The 23,763-nt window shown below is 47.6% G+C and overlaps 1 long non-coding RNA gene across 2 annotated transcripts in view; it reads left to right on the top strand.

Annotated features, from left to right (window-relative positions):
* Positions 1-15,860: 15,860 nt before the first annotated feature.
* The window catches only part of LOC139075173 (uncharacterized), a 41,636-nt gene continuing 33,733 nt past the window's right edge, over positions 15,861-23,763 (top strand). Inside the window, exons 1-2 of one of the 2 annotated variants that reach the window (XR_011525309.1) lie at positions 15,861-16,147; positions 23,063-23,197. This is a non-coding gene — a long non-coding RNA (uncharacterized lncRNA). The remainder of the gene's footprint in view (positions 16,148-23,062; positions 23,198-23,763) is intronic. The other variant, XR_011525310.1, reaches the window with a different exon arrangement.

Genomic DNA, 23,763 nt, shown 5'->3' on the forward strand with positions numbered 1-23,763 from the left:
CTCCAACTTCAGATTGTGTTCAAGTCATTTGTTGGGAAACCATATATACTGCCAGATAGAAACAGTGGTCTAAATGGTTAAATTCCCAGGTCAATCTAGAGAAGCTTATTTAATATATAACTTTACCCGAAGTCCCTGACTATTCCTGATGTTCCAGTTGTAACAAGTCACATTTATAAGTCTGTTTCATTCATAGAAAAGCAATTTCTAGGCTCCAGCTGGGAAGGCAGGAACACCCCTCCCCCTTCTTCCCATGGCAGTGGTTTCCCTTCCAGTTACCTGGGGCTCCAGGGCCTTGGAGTCAGGGGAAGAGGCAGCAACTCTCCCCCAGGCCTGAGGACCTTGCTAACTCTCTACCCTGCTGGCGCTCACGCCCGCCGTGGGAGGGTGCTGGTCACTGGTGAAACTTTCACTACTCTCGAGTGAAGCACGGTGTTTAAGGCCAGTGCAGAAAGCTTTCACAAAGCCAAGTGTGTTCAATTTGAAGAACCACCCTTTATTCTTGAGATGACTTTTCTTGCTTTTTGGTGCTGAATTGTCTTTTTGGAAATGATTGTAGTCAATGGTACTTGTTTTCTTAATATTCTTTCCTGGAAAAATGACATATTGGCAATCCTATGTTGTCGGGCCCCAGAAGTGCATTCCAAAATTTGGGGAACTCTAATTCTGAGAACCACTGCTCCACACCTCCCCATTTCTCTGGTGAGTAGGGGACGGCTTTGCTGCTGTGTTCACTCCTCAGGGCTTTGGGAGAGGTGGACCAAAGGTGAGTAGGGGGGAGACGGGAATTGGGGGTCCCTAGTCCTTTACTATTGTGCGTGGAAGCTTGTGGCTCATTCATGAATTAAATGTACCAAAGGAGGGTCTGACTGGATTGTTAACTTTCTCTAATGGTTTAGAAGGCAAATTATGGGTGAGCCAAGGGTCGCTCTCTTAAACTTTATTAATTGGGGAATAATTCGAAATGTGTGCTATTTCAGGGCGAGACTAGTCATTCCGTTGGAGCTACTCCCGCACGAGGTGTGTGTGGGGAGAGGGGAGCCGACCAAGCAAATCAAACAGCATATTTACAGGGAAACATTTAATCCACCTAGGAACACGATCTTTAAAGTCATGCTAAAACATTAATTTGCATTAAAAACACAAAACATTTTTGAGACAGATTTGGGTAGACCTTGTTTAGCACTGTGTTGTTTGTGTCGTTCTGTTCTTGAAACAAAACAAAACAAAAACAAAACCATATTCACATCCTGCTGGGCGCCAGCTCCTTTCTGTGCGCTTGGAAATCTCTCCGCCTGCCTTTCATCCCTCTTCCCTCAGGGACGCTACCTGGGTTCATCCTCATCACCTCCTGCCCTGAGCTTGATTTTCGGACTTCTTCTTCAAACAAAATCTATATGGAAGTCACATTTATAAACAATAGAGAGCTGCTTTACTTGGAGCAGGAGCAGGGGCTGGCTCCCCGCGGACTCCATCATTGGTTCATTCACTCGTTCCATAAACACTAATTGTAAACCACTGGCCTCGTCTATCAACTTAATTTCCTGATGGGATCTCCTGCCTCCAGTCGCCTGTCTCTACCGTCTCCTGTCCTCCCGGTATTAGAACTAATTTTCTAAAACTCAGATCTGATCTTATCATAACCCTTTTCAGAAACTTTAATCAGTCTCCTCATTGTCCTCTGATTCAGTCTCCTCAGCCCCTTCAAAGTTTGGCTTCAAACCACACTTTCCCCCCTCCCTTCTGTGTGCTGTACCCTGTTCCCAGGAGACGTCCCCAGCGCACCATGACACTCACGTCCACTTGTCTGGGACCCCTGCTCTGTCTGCCTGGACTGCCCTACCTCATCCTCCCCACTGTGATCGTATCCTGCTTTTTAATGTGAATAGCACCTCCTCCCCTCAGCCTGCGTCAGCCTGCCCCACGACCACAGCCCTCCTCCCTGAAACTCTGTGTGGACAGTTAGAAGCCGCACGTCTGGTTGTCCAGCTGTTGCTGAAGGCAAGCATCTTTTTTTTTTACTCATCTCGATATCTCCAGGATCTACTGTCACCAATGTGCAATTGATTAGGAATAGCACATTGGTTTCATTTCACAGGCCAGTTCCTATTGGTTGGCAATGATTGCCTGGATGCAGTGTTGAGAAAGATACGGTCTCATCAAGGTTCACCGGGAGACTGCCTGATTGCCCACAGCGTCTGCCTGGGCCAGGGTGAAGGGGGACATGCGTCTGTCCTCCTGGCTGTAAATGCACAACTGTTGTTTGCTCGTGAATAAATAAGTGAATATATTTCTTCAAAATTATGAACTGTAGGCTTTTTAGTAGTTTGGACAATCTTTCCCTTTAGTCCAGAGTGCTTTTGCTGTGGTTCCTTTCCTTAGGTGAAGCGGATCTTTAACCTTGAACTCACATTGATGTCCTAGCGTATCTGGCTCTGTCTCCTGAGCTGGGAGGCAGCCTGTGTGGTGTCCCTTTGTAGGAGGTGGTCTGCAGGAGGGCTTCTGATACTGGCCCTGGGGTAGGTTGGAGAGCTGAGGGGCGTGAGAGGATGCTGGGGGTCTTGACCCCATGGTGTCAGCTGTATCTGAGTCCTTACGGAGAAAAACGCTCTGGACAGCACCTGAAAGAGTTGATCTGTTAAAGGCTCGGTGAGATGTGGGGGTCCGGGTAAGGGTTCTTTAGTACCGGTGGCAGAGCGACACACAGAGTCAGGGAACCGGCTATTGTCCATTTCTGAGAGGAGCTCGCAGGGCTCCGTGCCAGGCAGGGTCCGGGCTGGATGTGGATGAGTGTGTGCACTCTGGCAGGTGCAGCAGGGGACTACCAGTGCCCAGAGGTCGCAGCAGGATGTGTATGAGTGTGTGCATCCCCAGAAGAAGGGGGGTGATTCCTGGAAGAATGGCAGGTGCAGTAGTGGGAAAGGACTTATTTGAGAGCAGGAGTGAGTGGCCTCTGGACACTGGGAATGGGACAGCCATTTTGAGCAAGTCAGGAGTGGATAAGAGCCTGTGTAACGCAAGTTAGTACTTTTACTTTGACGCCTTTCTTCCTACGTTCTGATGAGATGGGAGGCACAAGTTGGGTCACACAGGCTTTAAGAAGCCAGTTACTGAGAGACAGTAGTCGTTAGGGCTACAGTGTATCCTTCCGTCGCCCTTTCTCAGAGAACTGAATCAATTCATACAGATGTTCTGCATTGGGGACACGTTGACTAGAGGAGCTAGTTATGGAATCCGACCTAACATAGAGAACAGGAGTCCTGGGCCACTCCCGGGTCTCTCCAAGGCCTCTGCTGGGAGCTCAGCAGATTTCAACTTTTCAGGCACTTTGCTCCTTCACTTGGTTTGCAGGAAGTGGATGGGATGAGGATGAGAGCATCATCTCACGGAGGTGATTTCTGGAATGGAATTCATTTGGGGTTCCTTGGTGCAGTAGGGGTGGCCTGTGTTCCAATCCTGTGTGCCTAAGATGGGCATGGCCCACAGCATCTGCTGTGTCACCAGCTAAGAGCTGTTTGACATTCAAGATAATGAAAGCTTCAGAACATCCTGGACGGGTCAGGGCAGGACTAGCACTGCCGTAACCAGTGAGACAGGCTTGCCTTTTGAAGCCCTGTCCGTGGGTCCCTTCCCTGACTTAGCACCAGTGTAATCAGGGTCCTCCTACCTGTCCCGGGGGCAGTGCACCAGCTTCCTCGGTCAGTTTGTCGCAAGCAGAAATCCAGTTCCTCCCCGCAGCTCTGCTTGTTAAACCCTGATCATGAACCATCTGTTCCCAGTGTTTTCCCAGGTTGCAAACTTAACCCAGGGAAGGCGGAGTATTTTGCAAACTCTGCAGCTATTAGTTTCCCTGCTGATCCCACTTCAGGGCAGTGAGATGTTTTTCTAATGGTAAACTCTCTTTAAGCTCCAGTCATTTAAAATGTCTGATATCAGCAGTGTTCAGAGGAAACATTAAGAGCTGACCCAGCAGAAAGGCCTCTGGAAATCTCTTTGCCCCTGCTGTTATCCTGTTGTCCAATTCTCCTTTCACAAAGAAAGCGTTTAACCTTCAGGAAAGACGGTCTGAAATTCCCTTTGTCTCTTACCAGTGATTTTACCAGATGCGGGTCTTGCCTCCCCCTCTTGCTGAACAGCAGGAGATACAATTTTTATGTGTATCCAAGGGTGCCAAGGAGGGTCCTAGATGTTCTCCGTGTAAATGGAGGACAGCCAGGCCTGCTCCTCATTCTGGGATGGGGTGGGGGGCTGCCCCAGGATGCTCTCATCACTGGCCTCATCTGCCTGGCTGCCTCCTGCCATCCTAGGAGAAGCTCCTGGAGGCTTTCTGGGGCTGTGTCAGGGAGGGAATTTGATCACAAACTCTCCAGTGACTCAGGAGACGGAACTGTTTGCATATTTATTGGCCATTTGCACAGTATCGTCTGTATATTACCTGTTCAGATCTTGCCTATTTTTCTACTGCTTTGTGTTTTTCAGAAAGTGTCTCTTGAACAAGGGTCAGAAAACTACAGCCTGCTGGCTGGCTGACTATTTTTATAAATAATGTTTAATTGGAACACGCCCATTAGCTTATGATGGAATGTCTGTGGCTGCTTTCTGTGCTACTACGGCAGGGTCAAGTAGTGTGACAGCGGATGACGGGTCTAAAATATGTGCTATCTATCTGGCCCTTTGCAGAAAAAGTTTGCTGACCCCTGCCTCAGTGGTTTGACTCCTTCTAATAATAAAATAATACAAGTTGTAACGACAAGGAGATACCATTTCACCCATCAGATTGTCATACAGCCTAAAGTCGGAAACATGGGACATACTTACACATACTAACTAAGAGATATGGACAATTACTTTCACTGCAGTATTGTTTGTTGGAATTTTAAAATTGGCTAATTTTTCACCAGGGAAAAAATGGTATTAATTTTTCTATATGCATGCAGTAGAAGACTTTTTTGAGATTTAACATGGTTATAAATCTTCAAAACATGAAGTTGAGGGAAAAAAAGTAATTTGCCAAATGATACATACAACAATAGCACACTATCCACATAAAATTTGAAAATAGGCAACTCAGTCCACTATTGTGGATGAGGATGAGGATCCATGATGAGCTAAAAGAGTCAACAGTCTGATCCAAGCTGGCGGGTGGAGAGCGAGGCTCAGATGACCTTCGCATGGGTTTACTATCGAGACTGTGTGAGGAAATCATGGCTGTGTGGAGGCCAGAGGACAATCTCTTCCCTGGGCCCTCAAGGATGTGTGCCTGAAGCTCTGGGGTCTCCCAGCCATCGTGGAGTGAAGAGGCCTCTGGGCCAGAGGCCCCCTACCTGGAGCCCACCGCCTCTAATACCCTTGTAGGTAGGGGTCAATGTACTGTCCTACAGGAATTTCTTGCTACACCACGGTTACAAACGCCCACATTTTATTTGCTGAAGTATCAGGCGCCTTCAAGGTTCCAGTTCAATGGCCAGACCATATAGAGGACACATGCATGTAAAATATATAAATACCAAATTCAGGAAAGTAGTTACCTCTGGTGGTGGTGGGGAACAGAAGGGCATCAAGAAGGCATCCTAGCGGCTGCAATGCGTCTGTAACGTCTGTAATGTGATGTGTCAAATGTCTTTATAGCATAGGAAACAAGTGTGATAAAATGTGATGATTTGATTAAGCTGGGAGAGGGCAATGCATTAACCTATAGGGTGGACATGATACTGAACTTCTTCATCTCAAGTTCATGTGCCCGATGTGCAGTAAGCCAATCACTGAGACACCGGTACTTGGAGGTGGACAAAGGTTTTTTCAAATTTGGCCAAAATGAGAAGGTGGGAGGATAGGTTCTCTCAAATCCGCCTTAACAGAAGAAGAAAGCAGGGGGTCTTCATAGGGCTAAGGGGCTTGGGAGGATGAGTTTTGGAGAAACAAAGGGGAAGCCCCACGTGTCTTTCACCCTGGATAAGCCCTTGGGTAACCAGACTTCTTGACATCAGTGGCAGCTGGGGGCTTGTTATCTGGTGGTCATAGTTTCCTTAAAGGCAATCTTTTTCTTCTGCAAAACAAGCTCATAAATCCTTGTGACCCTTGAGTCACCCCTCTGGTTAAACAAGAAAATAGCAAATTAACAAGCTGTAATGATGCCTGGGCTGCGAAGCAAGCATTTGGGCTCAACAAATACATCTAATGGGGACTAAGGTTATTATTTATCTAGGATTTACTTGGGTACTAACTTCTTTTCATCTGTAGCTGTGTTGGGAACAAGGCTGAAGTGTAACCGTGTTCTTATTGAATATTTACAGTTACCCTCAGGTACCTGGCTTCAGAAGGAAGTTGGGGGATAGAGGAGAACCCAGAGCTTCTGGGTAGAAAATGAGAAAAGTCCATTTTGAGGGAGAAGAGAATGACCAGAACTGGCACGCAATCTAGGTTGACATGCCTACTGTTCTATACTCAACAAAGACTTCATGAAGGGAGAAATTCGGCACGTTCTTATTGAGCACTACGTGCCAAGCACTGTGAGTGGGATACAGAGATGATAAGACACGGTTCCTGCCTTGAAGGCACTTACAATCTGAGAGAGAGAGAGAGAGTTTACGCCAAGACTGAGCTCCTGCAAAGCAGAATGGAAACAGTAGTGCAATAGAGCATTAGTAAATTGCTGTGGGGAGCCCTAGGGAGAGACCATCAATATGGGGAGAGGAGGAAGGGGGCAGAGAATTCTTGAGCAAGAAGTGTAAGGAGGAGAAACAAGGAAGGGATTCAACCGAGGGAATCCTTAGGGGATTAAGCTAAGCACAGCCTAGGTGAAAAGGATGTGATGTGCTGAGGGGATGGCAAGCACAGCTGGAGCGTGTGTGCGCACGCATGTATGCATGTATAGCGTCGTGTAGTAGAAATTAAGGCCAGATGTAAGGGTTGGGAAGGCTCTGGCTGCCTTTCTAGTTTTGACTTCCTTCCATAGGTGTGGGAAGCTACTAAAGGTTGGAAATGTTGGAAAGGGCAGTGCGACTTGACCTGCCCTAATAAGTATCTCCCAAAATGGGAGGGACAGTGGGAGAGAGGAAGGAGTAAGTAAGAAGAGGAGGCAGAGGCACGTCCAGGAAAGCAATGATGCAAGCCTGCGCTCAGAGAGTGGCTGTGGGAATAGAGAGGCAGGGACACAAGTGAGGATTCTGTGGAGGTGAGAAGAAGGTATTGCTGAAGGTATTGCTCCCCGGACGTGCCAGCCACCGTGGCACCAGAACTTCCACAACAGACGCCCTGGGGCAGAGGGTGAGGGCCGAGTTGTCCTATGTCCCTGGTGCTGAGACAGCATTCTCCTCTACACGTAACCCTCTCGTCCCCCGTCGCAGTCTAGTACAGAGCTGTTTTCTTAGTAGGTGCTCAGTAACTCAGCCCTAAGGAGCAGCAGGGAGATGACAGACTACATCAGAGACACTGAAGAGTCTTCTCAGCTTTTTGGCACCTGAGATGGAGAGAAGACAAGTTTCCAAAGCTGTGGGGCCACCATCACCCAGTCACGGAGGGCAGAGCTCCTGTGTCCTGTGCCTGCCTGGATTAGCACAGACACACAGACAGCCTGGTGGAGCGGGAAGAGTCCAGAGAGGGACTGAGGGCACCTGAGCTCTCTGTCCAGCTCTGGTCCCTTCTGCTGTGTGACTCCAGGCAAGAGCCACTCTGGCGCTCAGTTTCCTCCTGAAGTGAGGGGTGGAATCAGATAAATCCTTTGTCAAGGTGCTTTGGTGGCAAGCAACAAAAATTGACTTTAACAAACTTAAGCAAAAACCAGAAATTGAATTGATATCTAGTTGAAATCTAAGAATATCTAGTTGCTCACAGAATTGTAGGGAGGACTGGAGAACCAGGTTTGAATAAGGACAGGAACCAGGACAGCTTCCAGGTCCAGCTGGCAGGATTTCATCAGTGGTCTTGTCAGGTGGTGGTGGTGGCATGCCTCTCAGTGCACGAGCCCTGACAGCCTGCCCCGCCCCATCCTTGTTTCACTCACTAATATTCACAGTCTAACTGGCCTTACCCCATTGCGTGCCCACCCCTTGGGGAAGGTAGATCAGGGCGTAATGACTGACATTTCTTCCAAGCTACATGCTGCAGGCAAAAGGCAGTTCCCTAAAGAAAATTGGGGCATTAGAAACCCAAGAAGGTACAATGGATGTTGACTGGCCAAAATTGCTTTTCAAGTGCAAGATTTCCACAGAGCTCTAAAATTCAATATCCTGTAGCATGTGGTGGGGCATGGGGCATGGATGGAACCTAGGAAATGTGGGGCCATAGACCCTTCCCTCTCTCCTGTCGGTTGGAGGGGTGGTGGGTGGTGAGGGGTGGGTAGGAGCGGGTAGAGGGGCTGCAGGAGGAAGGGCCACAGCTTTGGGGGTTCTGGGGGCTCTTCCCTGCCTCTCCCAAGGGCACTTTTCTTTAATCAAGGCTGTGGCCTCCCTGGCAGCTTTGTGAAATTGCTTGCTGGATCCGTCTGCTTCCAAGATCAGAGGATTAGAGTTAATTCCAAAAAATTTATGTGGCGTCCACGCATCTGACAGCCCAGAAAGGCTTGGTTGGGAAAGGGGGCCAAGGAGCTAACGTTTTCAGAGGAGTCTAGGAGATGATCCCCCAGAAAATGTTTTCAAATTCTGGGGAAAACATTAAAAAAAATAACCAAAATTGGAGGCTACGACACATCGACAAATGGAAGCTGAGTTCTCACGAGGACAATCATGGAATCAGGAATTATTCACAGCGAAGGGAAGAGCCTCTGTAGGTTTCCAAAGAAGGGTCAAGACCAGGACTGAAACACAGGTTCTGGTCCAGGCACGGCCAGGGACATGGAGAGAGGGTCATTTTAGTCACCACATATCCCTTGATCCAGGGCTCCAGTTCTACGATCATGAAGAAGGCCATCTTAACTGGAGTCCCACCAAACTCTGTCTTTGAGGGGGCCACTGAAGGATATAGACGGTCCCGGACTACTCAAACCTGAAAACAGACTCAACTCAAGCAAAGGCACGAATCGGGAAACATGGGGTGGGGCACTTAGGGAGTGGGGGCTCTAGGTGTAGCTAGGAAGGACAGGGGCAAGGAGTGGACTGAAGAGTTCCAGTGCGTCCACCCTTCACCACCCCTACTCACCAGTAGGAGCAAAATGTGAAGCCGCCAGCATGTTGTTACCACAGCGAAAAGGCTCCATTTGCAAATTGTTTTCATCACGTAAGAGGCAGATCTTCTCTACCTTCAAGGAAATCCTTATCAACATCTTTGTCCAACACGTGATCCAACTTGGTCTATAAACACTACAATTTGACCCAATGCCTAAGAATGGTCCTCGGGTACCCAGGATCAGTCAGGATGAAGAGAGAGAATAGACTGGGTGGGGCTTGAAATTTGATTCAGAGGAGAGAAGTGGAAGGAAGCCAGAAGGTTAGGTTAATATTGTGGAAACAGTGAATACACCCTGAGTGTTGAATAGCTTGGCTGGCTGAGACCAAGAGCCCCATGCTGCTAATGGTACTCCTACATTAGCTCTGCTGAGTAAGCACATTCATGTGAAAGCGTTTTGCAAAAGCTCACTGGAAGCCTTTCTTTTTTCAATGTTTAGTTATAATTTACTTATGTTACTTCATCTGTAATGAGTGTCAGTCTGTTTTATGTCTGTCTAGGCCATTAGATTGGAAGTTCCTTGAGGTCAAGCATGGTGTCTGATTCATCTTGGCATCCCAGAATCTGGCACAATCCTTCACATATCATCAGACCTCAGTCACTGTGGTTGTGTTTAATGGACAGCAGCATGGACACGGAGCTACTTGCAAAAGACACTGTGTTGTCCACTTGTGCTGATTTAGAATCCAAGAAAGCCATAACGACCTCCTGATGTTAACTACAGCCAACTCCTTAGCAGATTCCCCAATCATACAGGTTGTCAGAAATGTGGCTCTATCTGAGCACACTGACTTGGATCTGTGACCATCCAGGTAATCCTCTGTCCTTCTGAGGAGGAGGGAGTGGCAGCTGCCTTAAGCATAGGCTGGTCGGGCAGCTGCAGTGCCTGCCCCAGTTCTGAACATCCCAGTGCCTGCCCATCTTCCTAAGCTACCGCACACATTTATCTCTTGTTCGTGAGCAACTGGCCAAAAACGGCTTAGGAGTTATCAATGGGAATGAAGAAAAGCACTTTCCCAGCCCAGCATTTCAAACTTGGCTGCCCTCGTTCTACTGGCCAAGGACCTTGGGGGTGACTTTGGGATTAAGGCCAGGAGGTCCAGCCATGCTCTGGGCTCTTCGTCTCCTGGGAAACAGTGCTGACAGAGGACTTTTCAGGTGACATTTTGCTGATTGGCAATACAAGCTGGACATTTTAATGGGGGTAAAATGTAGTTTTGAGGAATAGATATTTCTCCCACTTTTTTAAAAAAAGAAACAGTTATCCTTGTCTAGGGATATTTGTACCCACTTCACTTTCATCACCAGTCCTGTGAATTTTCAGCTAGCTCCATCCTCAATGGGGCCTAATTAGGGATGTGGATGAAGACATGCTTTGCCTGCACCCCAACCTGGGTAGGCCTGGAGGTGAGTTCCTAGGGCTGTGCACAGTGAGAGGCACCAGCTCGTGGGCAGTGTCTGTGCTTAGGTACTAAGGGGCAGTCAAGGGAAATGTGTTTACCCAAATATTTATGGTGCTTATCTCCGGGAGGTAGTGTAGTGGGTGACGTTGATTTCATCTTTATATTTTTCTGTACTGATTGGATTTGGGGACAATAAGTGTGGGTTGTTTTACAATCCGAAAACCTTTACAGCCCTTTTTAGAAAGGTCCAGTGAGGCAGGGCTCATCTATGTTCTCCAAACACATCCTGCTCAAGGCCACCCACTCCCTATCCTTGCCTTCTTGCCCTGGTGGGACTGCTCACTTATTCTTTTAAGATGACCCCCTACATCTCAAGTCCCACCCCTCTGCAGAGGGCTCCTGACAAGCTCCCAATGATATTCTTCCTGCCCAGGAAGCTCACCCATGCCCTCAGGCTGAGACTTTTTCTTATTCTTGTATCCATCTCTTTATAGTTTTAATAGATTTGTATAATTGATTTTGAAGTATTCAAGTAATATGTGAATTAATTCTCCTTGTAAAAATAAGATTACCTCTGGTCTTCTCTCTCCGTCCCCAGGGTTAAATCACTATTATCAATTGGTGTGTTTCCTTTCAGATTTTTTGTTATGTGCTTACTTAAATGCACCCATATATATATATATATATATATATATATATATATATATGTAGTCATGTGTTTTCATTTGCTTTCTTTTCTGTTTTCATAAATAGTATCACATTTTCAGGCTCTGCAATTTTCTGTTTCTGCTCAATAATATATCTTGACGATCTACCCATGAGATATCTCTTTCTTTGTAAGTGCCGTGTAGTGTTCTAAAGGGTATTTATAATTCCGCATGCTTGGATATTTAGATGGCTTCCAACTTTTCATCATTACAAGCAATGCACACCTTGGGCATGCCTTCTTGTGCATCAGGATGAGTGTTTCTTGAGGATGGTTCCTGAGAAGTGAAATTGCTGAGTCAGATGGCATGTGGCCTTTTCTTTTCTATTTTGGTAGGTGCTACCAGCTTCCTCTCCAGAGTGGTTGGACTCATGTCCCTTGGGACTCTGAGCACATCCCTGCTTGCCCACACCCTCACCAAATCCAAATGGTATCAAATATTTTCATTACTGCCAATATGATGGGTATATTATTGTTCAAATTTTTCCCTGATTATCAGTGAGATTGAGCATATTTTCTTAGGTTTATTTGTACTTTCTCTTATGTAAATTGTCCATTCATGTTTTTTCATTTTTCTTTTCTTTGGAAGGAGGGGGAATCTTTTGGGAGAGGGAGTTTTAATGGGCTGTTTTTATATTCTAGATAATAATCCCTTGTCATTTATATTCTTTGCAAAAGTCTTCCCTCAGACTTTGCCTTGCTTTTTAACTTTGTGAATGGTCTTTTGTACAGAAATGGTATTTTTTTAAATAGAGTCAAATTATCTATCATTGTTCTATGTATTAGTTTCTATAGGCTCAAAAATATTTGTGGGGGCTGGCCCCGTGGCTGAGTGGTTAAGTTCCTGCACTCTGCTTCGGTGGCCCAGGGTTTTGCAGGTTCGAATCCTGGGCACGGACATGGCACCACTCATCAGGCCATGCTGAGGAGGCACCCCCCTTGCCACAACTAGAAGGACCCACAACTAAAAATGCACAACTGTGTACTGGGGGGCTTTGGGGAGGAAAAGGAAAAATAAAATCTTTAAAAAAATATATTTGTGGGTCTGCATGCTATATTTTGTTCCTTTTCTCAACTTCCTCGTGCCCACTCTGCCTTGCTAAGCTTGGCATGCGTGTGCAGTGAAGACTTGGGGAGGCTGTCTGAGCCTGCCACTGACCTAGGACGCATTCCTTAAGTGTACTGAGGCCAACCTCAATGACTGGCGCCGGTTCTTCTCCTGCTAGGGAATTACGAAAAATCAGCTCTGGTTGGAAAGAAGTTGCCCTTTGGCTGGGGTTTGGAATTATTTATGGTTGTAGACATTTGTCTTTGTAAGGTCTAAGTTATCTTCAACTGTCTATTCCAGAAAGATAAATCTTACTATTAGATGATCAAGCACACGTGGAATCCAGGAGACCGAGAAAAAACAGAAGGAATAAAAAAGCTCTTTACTTTCCACTTATGCATTCATGTGTTCATTCATTCATTTATTCAGTCAGTCACTTAGTCAACACATATTTATTAAATGTCTACTGTGTGTCAGGTACTTGGCTGTGAGTTTGGGACACAACAAAGCAAATACCCCTGCCGCTGCGGTGGGGAGCTGACATTCTGGGTGCGCATTCTCTTATCTGTCACAGTGAATTGGTATCAAATTCACCCTGGAGAGACACCTGAGTCCCTCCTCTCTGCAGGTGGCAGCTGGAGAGAAACCCCGTTCTGCCATAAGTGCAAAATTGTGTCTCTTTAAAGCCTGTATGATTCAGTATATGAATTTGGGATGGATTTGTGGATATCAGAATAAAGATATCACAATGTGTGGAAACCTCCAGGCTCGTCATTTGAACTGTGCCTTTAACATGTCCCAATGCTGCTCTGAGCTCTCACATCTGAAGATAAAGTCGAGGCCATTTATATTTTCAGCATGAATTCTTTGAGCCCTGGGGTTCTAATGGGGTCACTGGCACTGCAATGGGCCTGACATCTTGTGGTGGCTCGGCCACCTGCCTGGTGAGGGACTGCAGTTATTTTTGCCTTTGATTCTATTTGGGTTTCCTACCACTTCTCTCTTTCCAAAGGCTTTTGGAATATCCTGAGAAAAGAGATAAACAGGTTTGAAAACAAGAACAAATGTTGCTTTGACTTCAATGTTCTCCAGTAACATCTAGATAGACATGCTCATATCTAACAATGCATACTTTGGGGTACAGCCATGCAAAGCATACTAAGCAGATCTATGTATACTGACCCAGGAAGGGTTAATAAAAAGCACGTTCAAGAGAGTATGTATTGGATGACTCCATTTTGTAGGCAAAGGCAACAACCCCAAGTCAGTGTGTGTGTGTGTGTGTGTCTGTGTGTGTGTGTGTCTGTGTGTGGGCACATGCATAAAACCACCTACAAGGATAAATGCCAAACTGTAGCAGTGTTGTTCTTGGGGTTTTGTCAGAGTGGGTCATGGGGGATATTTTACTTATTGTTGAATACATTTCTATATTATTTGGATGATTTATAATAAGAACATGCTATTCTATAATTAGAAAAAATAAAGATCATTTTAAAATACTTTCCATAGCTTTGGACAGTCAACTTTTTTGGTAATGCCTGGGATCTGGGAACAGCCAACCCCGTGGGTACTCCTGTCTGACCTCAGACCTGTCCATTCTTATACTTTCTGTAATTTCACAAGATATGAATAAAAGATTTACTATATGAGACATTAAGTTAATATTTTGTAGTGTTTTTTGGGGTCACAAAAAGGTGCTTCTCTTTTAGTAATATATTGATATTAGTCAATTTTCACAACAGTTTGGAGAGGTGTGGTCTGCCATTTCCCTTTTACAGATAAGGCAACAGGCTCTGAGAGGCTGAATAACTCACCCAGGGTTATAGTCTGCACTTGCTCACAATGAGTCACCCTTCCCTGGAAACTCGTGTGGGCCCACAGCAGGCCTGTTTGTCCCATGTCGCTGCCTCCCGGAGCAGGAGTGGAACGCGGCCCAGGCTAAACCAACCGGATATCCTTTCCCAGGAAACTGAATTTGGGGCTGATGGTCACAGTCCACATGTGCTGGATCTATAAGATGTAAACCCAGGAGATGGGAGGCCATCATCGCCTGCCCTCCTCGTGGGCAGGAGCTGGTGAAGCAGACCCAGAGAGAGGCAGCGAGGACAAGTGAAGAGTGAGCCTGCTCCTTCTCATCAGCTCCCGATAAGTTTCCTTCTGGAGGCCCAGCTGCAGTCCTGCTCTTGGATCCCATGAGACACCCCTCACCACCACCACCATATCTTAATCTTGCTTGAGCTTGGCTTCACTTACTTGAAATCAAGGCGTCCCAAGACCCTCAGCGAGGAAGTGACAGACCCAGAGATCAAACCCAGATCACCGATTGGACCCTGTCCTCCCTGCACTGTCACCACCACCCTTGCAGTGACATCTCCATTCACCAATGCCGTCACTGAGCCACAAGGCCCTGCGGGCTTCTACTGAGGGCGGCGTGGCAGGGGAGAGGAGAACAGTGCTGCTACGATCACGCAGCTGTGCAAGACTGGGACAGATGTGCTGCTGGAGTCAGGTTTATCGGGCTGTAAACACTTTGCAGATTTTGGTGTGTGGGTATGGGAAGTCCTTTCATTTCACACAAACAGCAACACTAGGCTGCATCACCTCTCCATATCTGAGGGATTCCAGGGAAGTGTTTGTTGTTATTTATTAATAATGATCCACAAGCACACCATTGCCTTATGCAAGGTTCACAGTCTGCCTGTGGCCGAGCACAGGCGGGTGGTAGGGAAGTGAAAGGAAGATATAATGTTGCTTTTAAGACATCCACCTTCCTTTCTCTTCTTCCTCCAAATTCAGACTCACTCTTAAGAGAAACCTAAAAAGCAGAGTGTGGTAATAGTCCTGATGCTTCACCCCTCCATCCTTCATCCACATCCTTTGGCAGGTAACCTGTGGCATCCCCTCCACCTGATTCTGGGCCAGGTTGTGTGGCTTCCTAATAGAATGTTGGCAAATGTGAGGCCAACTGAGGCTTGAAACAGTGTTTGTGCCTTTCCACCCTCTTGCATCTCTGCAGTCCCTAGGAGAACGAGAACATGCCCAGACTGGCCGAGGGGAGGATGACCCAGGGGCAGCAGAGCTGAGTGACCTCAGCCAAAGTCATCCTGCATCAGCCAACATCCAGCTCAGCCCCAGATGCGTGGGTAAGCTCAGCTGAGACCAGAACTGCCCATCTGAGCCCAGCCTAATTCACCCACCTGCAGCCTCTGAGCTAAATAAAAGCTCACTGTTATATGCCTCCCTGAGGTTTCCTGGTTGGTTGTTATGCAGCTATTATTGCAGCAACTGATGACCGGTTCATATGACAAAAGAGGTATCTGCACGGGCCACCATGGTACCTTCCTTGGGCAATAATCTGGTTAAGTTTTAAAACAGTTCAGGTGGCCCAAAAGCAATCCCCTCTACAAACCTCTCCTCACCATCACTGCTTAAGAGAGAGAAATTGCTAAATCCCCACTTTTCTCTGATACTGTACATGCAACAGAAGCATTCAGCTGTTTTCAGGCTGTATCCAAAAGTACCCACTGTTGATACAAGCAGTGTCTATCTAGATGCTGCTGGAGAACGGCGGCCCCTCTTGTACAGAGGAAGGGGGCGGAAGAAGAGCTCTCCCAATGTGCACACTATGCAGGTCCCCAAGGCAGGATTCCCAACCCAGACCCGACATCATGCCAGTCCTGAAGAGGGAGGCCAGGTGCATGGAAATTTCTCTTGCCCAGAGGGATCGCCCTGACTTTATGCTGCTGCCTCCAGCTTGGGAGGAGATCCTGGAAGAGTTAGAGAGGACACCAAGGAAGAGGTGCACATACAACGAGAAAGGCAAACAAGGTAAGCGGCACTAGACTCAGGCAGTCCCGCCCGTCAGCTCAATGGACGGAGCTGGAAGGCAGTAGGTGGGGGACGAGGGGAGGCTGGCAGGGGCATGCCCTGCAAGCAGGCTGAGAGGGCGTCTGGGCGCTGGCGCCCACTGCATGGCTACCGCCTGAGCCCAGGGGACACGGAGCTCCAGGCCAGTGGTTTCTCAAAATGGTAATTTCCCAAATTAGCAAACTTTTAACAAGAAGGGGTTGGTGGGGAGACCTACATAAGGTCGTCAGCTTTTAATTTTGCCAAGTGACAGATTAACCAAAACCAAAACCCAAATCCTATCATCTTCTGTCATACCTTTGTCATAACAGGACTTTTTGACCCCAAATAAGTGATAAAAATATAATCTCAGTATAATGAACAGCCTTGCCCCCAAAATGAGTTAGTACTCTTACACCAGCATATATATATATATATATGATTATAATTATATATATGTATATAATTATCCCTGCTTTTTTCATTTCACTTTAGACTCGTGAAAGTTTCCTCAGGATGAGTCACTGCTCCGGCCCTCTCTCCTTGCTGGGTGCACACTCCTGCAGGACTTAGCTCCCGGGAGACCCAGAGTAACCCCCCGCCCAAAGGAGGTCTGAAATCTCCGTGTGATGGTGGATGAGGCGATGAGGGGCGTGGCCAAGCAGAAACGCAGAAAGTGCCACTCACTGTGATGAAGAGTCGGCGGTCTGAGATGCGCCCCAGCCCGGGCGCCCGCCTAAAACGATCTAAAATATCTCCCACCTACTCCCCACTTCCTCTTATCCATCTCCCGGCTTCTTCCTGCTCCTACCAGCCTGATGACTCACAGAGCGGTACTTGTACTAAATATGTTGTCAGTAAAAAGTCCTCCACCATCTTGGTCCTTGCTTTTAAAATTCAGATATTGAAGAATGTATAACCTGTTTGGAGAAAAGGATAAGCCAAAATTATTTTCTGTGGTTGCAAAGCATGCAACCTTACTCATCATCTTTATGCTTCTGTTGTGTCAGTGGGGTGGACCGTAGTCCCGGAACGGTTACTGTGGGCACGAAATAATTTAGCTCCCGAAGAGACTGCCTCAGGCCCCCGCTCCGTTCCTATCAGCACGAGGGGGAAGCTCAGCTTGCTAATGGCGAGCTAACTAGAATAGAGTGAGACTCTTTCTAGGTATTTGCAGGTGTTGAAACGTGAACAATGGAATCATTTAAATGTAAAGAAACTGCTAAATAACTTCCAGCCCGCATTACTGAGACTGGCGGGTAGAGCTGGGAAAGCTGTGGAAGAAGGAGCCGCGAGTGAGCTGCCTGTGGGGCCCGGGTCCCCGCGGAGAGCGACGCGGCCGGGGCTTTGGCGCCAGCGAGCAGTTTGCAGTCCAACGGGAGGCGGGACAAGCCCTCCCAACCCAGCACCTTTGAGGGCTTGTTTTAACACAACTCTTGGGGTTGAAATCACAGGAGAATAGCATCTCTTTTCTTTCTTTCTCTTGTTCCTTATTTTTTTAGGTCAGAATTAAAATCAAACGTTCACTTTGTTTAAAATGGAAATAGTTTCAGTCTTTTTATAAGCAACCTCGAATTAAAAGATTGTAATTGTCAGCCTTCCCGCTCTCACTCAAGCCTAGTTTGTCTTATTTTAAAACCCTAATTTGCTTCCTTGGAGGCCAGGAGGCATGAAATGCAGGTGACTTGTTGATGCTGTTTTCCCATCAGCATCCCCAAGATAGCCTGCGCAGTGAGGCAGACAACTGTGGCGCAGGCCTCGAGGCTGGGGATGGGCAGACAGAGACGCCTGCCTCTGGGCTGGGGCCGGTGGGAGGGGCTGCGCTGCCCTAGCCTTTCAAGGTGAGATCTGGGTTAGGGGGCACGGCAGCAATTTATAAAGAATGCTAAAACATTCCTGGAGATGGAACACAATGGAAAAAATTGTATTTATTAGAACTCTTTTCAGGAAGAGAATTAAAAGGAATTATTTGATGAGCTGCTTAAGGATAAGCATTAAGATTGCTAGGGGCCTGTTCAAGGAAAAGTCGTACAGGGCTTCTGTTTGCCTGAGCAGAGGATGCAAGTTGGGGTCAGAGCTGAATTGCTTAGACCGAGAGAGGAGAGGCAGAATGCTGCCACTGGGAAGCCTCCGTATTAACCCTTCTGCCACATAGAGCTGCTAAGTCAGCCTCTTCTCTAAACAGATGTACTGCTCAGGACACCCAGAGGCCTGAGATGGTCTGGCCTGGGGCTCTGTGTGTGTGTGTGGGGGGGGGGGGGGGTGTGTGTGTGAAAGCAGAGCCCGTTGACTCCCTAGAATGGCTGCTAATTTACCATCAGGGTCTACGGGTAGGGGATTTGACTCTGCCAGGTCAAAATGAGCTAGAGGACATGCTGTTCCAGGGGACACACTAGCAGATCAAAGTCACATGCCAGTGGCCAGACCACATGGCCTGAGAACTGCCCCCTTTCTACAGAGGAGAAGTCTTCCCAGTTCTTGAACCCAGGGATGGGCACCCCCACAGCTTCTCTGAGATTGTGATGTTTGTGTTAGGTCAAGCTAATACTGATTGTATTAGTCAGGGTTCTCCAGAGAAACAGAGCTGATAGGAGATTAGGTAGAGAGAGAGATATAGATAGATAGATGTGAGGAGATTTGTTATAGGAATTGGCTCATGCAATTATGGAGGCTGAGAAGCCGCAGCATCTGCCATCTGCAAGCTGGAGACCCAGGAAAGCTGGGGGGATAAGTGTGAGTCTGAAGGCCTGAGAACCAGGAGCACCGATGTCCAAGGGCAGGAGGAGATGGATGTCCCAGCTAAAGCAGAGGGAGCAAATTCACCCTTCCTCCATCTTTTTGTCCTCTGCAGGCCCTCAATGATTTGGATGATGCCCACTTGTGTGGTAAGGGCCATCTTCTTTACTCAATCTACCGATTCAAATGCAAAATCTCCTGCAGACACACCCAGAAATAGTGTTTTACCAGCTATCTGGTCCTCTGTTAGCCCAGTCAAGTTGCCACATAAAATTAACCATCACAATGATGATATACATTTAAAACTCTTTTATTCCTCCAACATGCTTATCTGGACTCTCAGGGGTACACTGAGAATGGTAGGGCCAGGGAAGGGTGGTCCACGGACCATGGGGGTGCTTTCCTCAGATGAGACCTAAGAAATAAGGGCTGTGAGCCAGTCTGCTTGTGCAACACAAACTCCATGTGCCTGGGCCTGGCTGGTGCTGGGATATAAAGATGAAGATGTACTTGGTCCTTGACTGAATTCATGACTGGGCAGCAGAGCAGGCAGATACAGAGTTCATGACAGCACAGCACGCCAATGCAGGGGGGGATGCTCCGCCAACAGTGGGGGCTGTGCCACCCTCTCCCTCACCAGCGTTCAGAGGCAGGATTTCAAAACTCTTTGAATGACTTGATGGAGTAAATGTTTAAAGGAATTAATTTGAATTTGGAAGTGCTTCTTACAGCAGGGTGTGGCATGGCTCCATTCGTCACAAGGGAGGGAAGGGAAACGAAGATGTTTGGAAGAAAGAGGTAAGAGGAGAGTGTGATAGGTCTTCAGTGCCTGGCTAGAAGACGTGGTCTTCACCCTTCTAGTCTTCAGTTAAGCTTTGAAGACAAAATGTATTTTGTATCCCTTAGTACCCAGCAGAATGTGGGCGAGGCTGTCAAGTGGGCTCCACATCCCCTTCCTCCCATTCTATAGGTGCTAGACACCTGTAGAGACCACATTTCCCAGGCTTCTGATGGCTAGGCGTGGCCACGTGGCTGAGTTTGGCCAGTTGTGAAAGAAAGCGATAGGTACAACTTCCAGACCACATCCTGAAAGAGAAGCCTTTCCTCCTTCCTGTGGCCAGAACACAGACAAGGTGGGGCTGAGCCAGCTTGTTATCCGCGTAGCAAAGGAACAGGAGGGCAACAAGGAAAGGGAATCTGGGTCCCTGAGTGCCCTCAAGGAAGAGAGTTAGCTCCCTGCCCTCAACCACCCCTACACAGGTATATGGGAGAGAAGTGAGTTTCTGTTATACTTGGGCTATAGTATTTTGGGGTCTCTTTGTTACAGCAGGTTAATTTGTATCCTAACTATTACACTATGGCTCAATATGGTTGCTCAAAGGCGCTATTAAATTATTTTTGGAAATGCCTTAAAGGAAAAGTCAATAATTGGCTGTGGAAATAAATGAGGATCAGCCAAATGAGAAAAACAACGGCTATTTATTCAGAGCTTGCTATAGCAAAGGAGTCAGCCACTGTCACTTGCATCTGGCAGAGACTCAAAGGCAGGCAGAGGAGGGGACAAGCTGTCCAGTGGAGAAAGGGAAGGCTGCAGGAGTGCCCTGACTGGAGGCTGGTGGCGTGGGGAAGTCGTGGGTGGACTACCTAGAAGCCGGGTATCCCATGTGATTGGTTGGGGGGCATATTTGGCTTTCTCTGGTTGGTCCTAAATTGGAAGCAGAGACAAAGATTAGGGAAGCTGGAAGTCATTAATCAAGTCCTGGCCATTTGGGGCTGATTGTTAGAGAAGTTATTGTCAAGCTTCCTGGATTGTGAGTAGAGATTGCAATCTGGCTTCCTGCGGGTCGGACTGACAGCGGGCTGGCCTCCTGGGCTGTCTGTTGTAGGTGAGGGGTTGGTTTCCTAGGCAGCTGCTGCAGGTTGTGGGTTGGGGATCTGTCTTATGTTTGGTCAGGCCGTTGCCCATTTGTCCATTCAGTCTCTCATCTCTCCAACAAGAGCCCTATCACAGAAGGGACACGGCAGTGGTGGGTACCATTTTAAAACCATCTCGCTGGCACAGAAGATTGGGAGTAATTAGGAGATCTCCTTCGTCCCTGACGGATGCAGGAGAGCGCACCGTTGGGCTGCACTGAGAACTGGCCAAATCACAGTGGCAAAAAAGAGGCCCCAGGGCTGAGGAAGGGGAGCTGTGAGACCCAGGCTGACCAGCGACAGGATTTCTGTGGTGCTTGCGGCCAAAAGGCATTAGGACTTGAGTTGCTCCTGACACCTACCTGAAAAAAAGTGGCCCGTGAGCTAGTGCTGTCACGTCCCTCAGGGCTTGGGCTGGGGGACAAGGTTCCTGGCCACCCTCCTCTTCCATCCTAGACCCCCAGAAGCCCAGCGAGTCCCAAAGCATACTCTGTGGGTTTGACGGACCAGTGGTCACAGAAGAAATTTGCTTTTCTTAGCACAAAGCCAGTCATAGACAGGACCCAACCCACGAGGAAGCCCCTGATTGCCCACAGATGTCTGAACGGCACCCAGCTGGCAGGCCTGTGCTCGCTTTCATGTCTGGTTTCCATTCCAGTGGCGTGTGGGACGAGGGGACCCTTCTTCATGGAATCGAGGGCAGCCTGCCGAGAGCTTTCCGCGAGTTGTTTTCCTGACTGGGGAACCTCTCCTTCTGGTCATGAGCTGCAGACGTTCAAGCTCATGCACTTCAGTTTCCAAGAGGATTGAGTGTTGATTTTTGCTGGAGACAAGTCCTGCTCTGTGCTTTGTTCTCTCCGTGGTTGCTCACCCCTAGCACTGCTGGCCCTTTCTTCCCTAGGCTTTCCGGGGGCCCCCAGAACTTCAGGAAATCCCAGTGGAGTCTGGGCTGCGTTCTTGGCAGGGGCAGGCCCAGGGAGGGAGATGACTGCAGCTGGCTGTCCTGTGGAAGGCTCCCGAGTTTCCAAAATTTAGCATTTCCTAAAGGGAACTCAGTTCTCTCCTAAAATCCTGCCCTCTTCCCTCAGTCTTCCTCATTTCCATAACTGGATTACCACTCACTCAGTGGGTCAAGCCTCAAACCTAAGAGCTGTTCTTAATTCTCCTTTCTCTGTCCTCCTGTTGCAGTAAGTCCTACCATGGCGCCCTTCAAAGTTTATCTGGAAGAGATTTACTTTTCTCCGTCTCCACCATCACCATTTCTTGCAACAACTTCTATCTAGTTCCTCCCTCAACGCACTTGCTCTCCTCTAGTCCATTCGCTTAGATGGTACCAAGAACGATTCTCTCAAACTGTGTACTGCTCTGCACAAAATGCGTAATGCTCTGCATGAACTGCCCCTCACCCCTCTCCCTCTGCCCCCTTCACACTGCTTTTCTCTCCTTTCCTCAACACACCAGCCTCTTTTCCCCTTTCAGGATCTTTCTCGGTCTGAAATAGTCCTACTTTCCCCACAACTGGCTTCTACTCATTTTTTTCAGATCTCATCTTAAATTTCCTGTCCTCAGAGAAGTCTGATCACTCTGCCTAAATGAGATTCCACTGCCCTTCCCTCTCCCTTCTTTTTGTTTTTTTTCCGCAGCAGACTGCATGGTTGTTAATTATTTTGTTCATTGTTCGTTATCTATCTCACTGCTTGACTATAAGATCTTGTTGGCTATTCTGTTTCCAGTGTCCGGCAGAGGGGTGCTCTAAAATTATTTTTGAGTGAATGGATAGATGAATGGATTGGTGGATGGATAGTCTTCTTGGGGCTTCATAGGACCTGACCAAATTCCTCATAAAGGTCACTCGGATCTATAGTTCCCAGAGCTGAGCTAAACTAAGCCAGGACTTAGTCCATAAATTCAGGCAGATGTCAATTCAATTCAGTTCAATTCCACTAAATTCAATTTGATTCAATTCAGTTCAATAAATATTTATGGAAAGCCTATAATGTGCTAGTCCCTGGAGCCTGGAGATACAATCATGAACGAGATAGACATAGAGCTTACAGGAAAGAGGGTTGGGAGAAAATTAAAATGCAATTATAATATAGAATAGTGCAATCTATAATTATGATATGGGAAGTAAAGGGTGCTGTCAGAGCACACAAAAGAAGTGTCTGAATGTAGTCTGGGGAGTTCAGGGAGAGGACAGACAGCCCTCCTGAGCACTATGATGGCACCTTTTCTAATCTTCTTTAGGATTTGAGAAGGTGGAACAGTGAAAATCTGATTCCGACAAGAGTAACTGCCACATTTTAAGTGCCTACTATGAACCAGGCATCATCCTGGGCACTTCACATATGATGTCTCTTCTCACCACGACAATCCTGCCAGGTTGGTATAATTATCTCCATCTTACAAATGTGAAACTGTAAAAGCAAGTACTATGCCCACAGCCACTGTTTTAGGACAGATTCCCTGGGAAATTGACTGGGATGGAGGTCTGTGCACAGGGTGCTCCTAGAAACACCACTGGTGAGGGTGTGAAGGCAGCGGGGTCAGACGGAGGAGAAGCTGAGCAGTGGAGCAAGGGCCATAATGGCCTTTTTTGGTACCATGAGCTCTAGAAGATTCCTCAGAATTGTTCTGAATTGAAAAAGGGGGTGGCTTTGAGTGCCCGGTTGACCAGTCATTGAACCCCGCCTGTCCCTGGGATGAGGGCATAACCTCGGCTGCCTAGCCTCCTTCATCTGAGGGCAATTCCTGGAGAAGCAGTAGGTTGGTAGCTGTGAGCAGTGGGAGAATGGGTGCCTTGGTCCTGACCCCGGCACGCTGCAGCCACCAGCTCCTACATGGTAGCCTGCACACCCCATGTTGACGTGATCCGGGACGTGGTCCCACAACCTCTTCTCGTCCCTGTCTACTGTCACTCTTTGGTCATAGCGTTGATTCTCACAATT

Source organism: Equus przewalskii, chromosome 13, assembly GCF_037783145.1.
Source record: "Equus przewalskii isolate Varuska chromosome 13, EquPr2, whole genome shotgun sequence".
Lineage (NCBI taxonomy): Eukaryota > Metazoa > Chordata > Mammalia > Perissodactyla > Equidae > Equus > Equus przewalskii.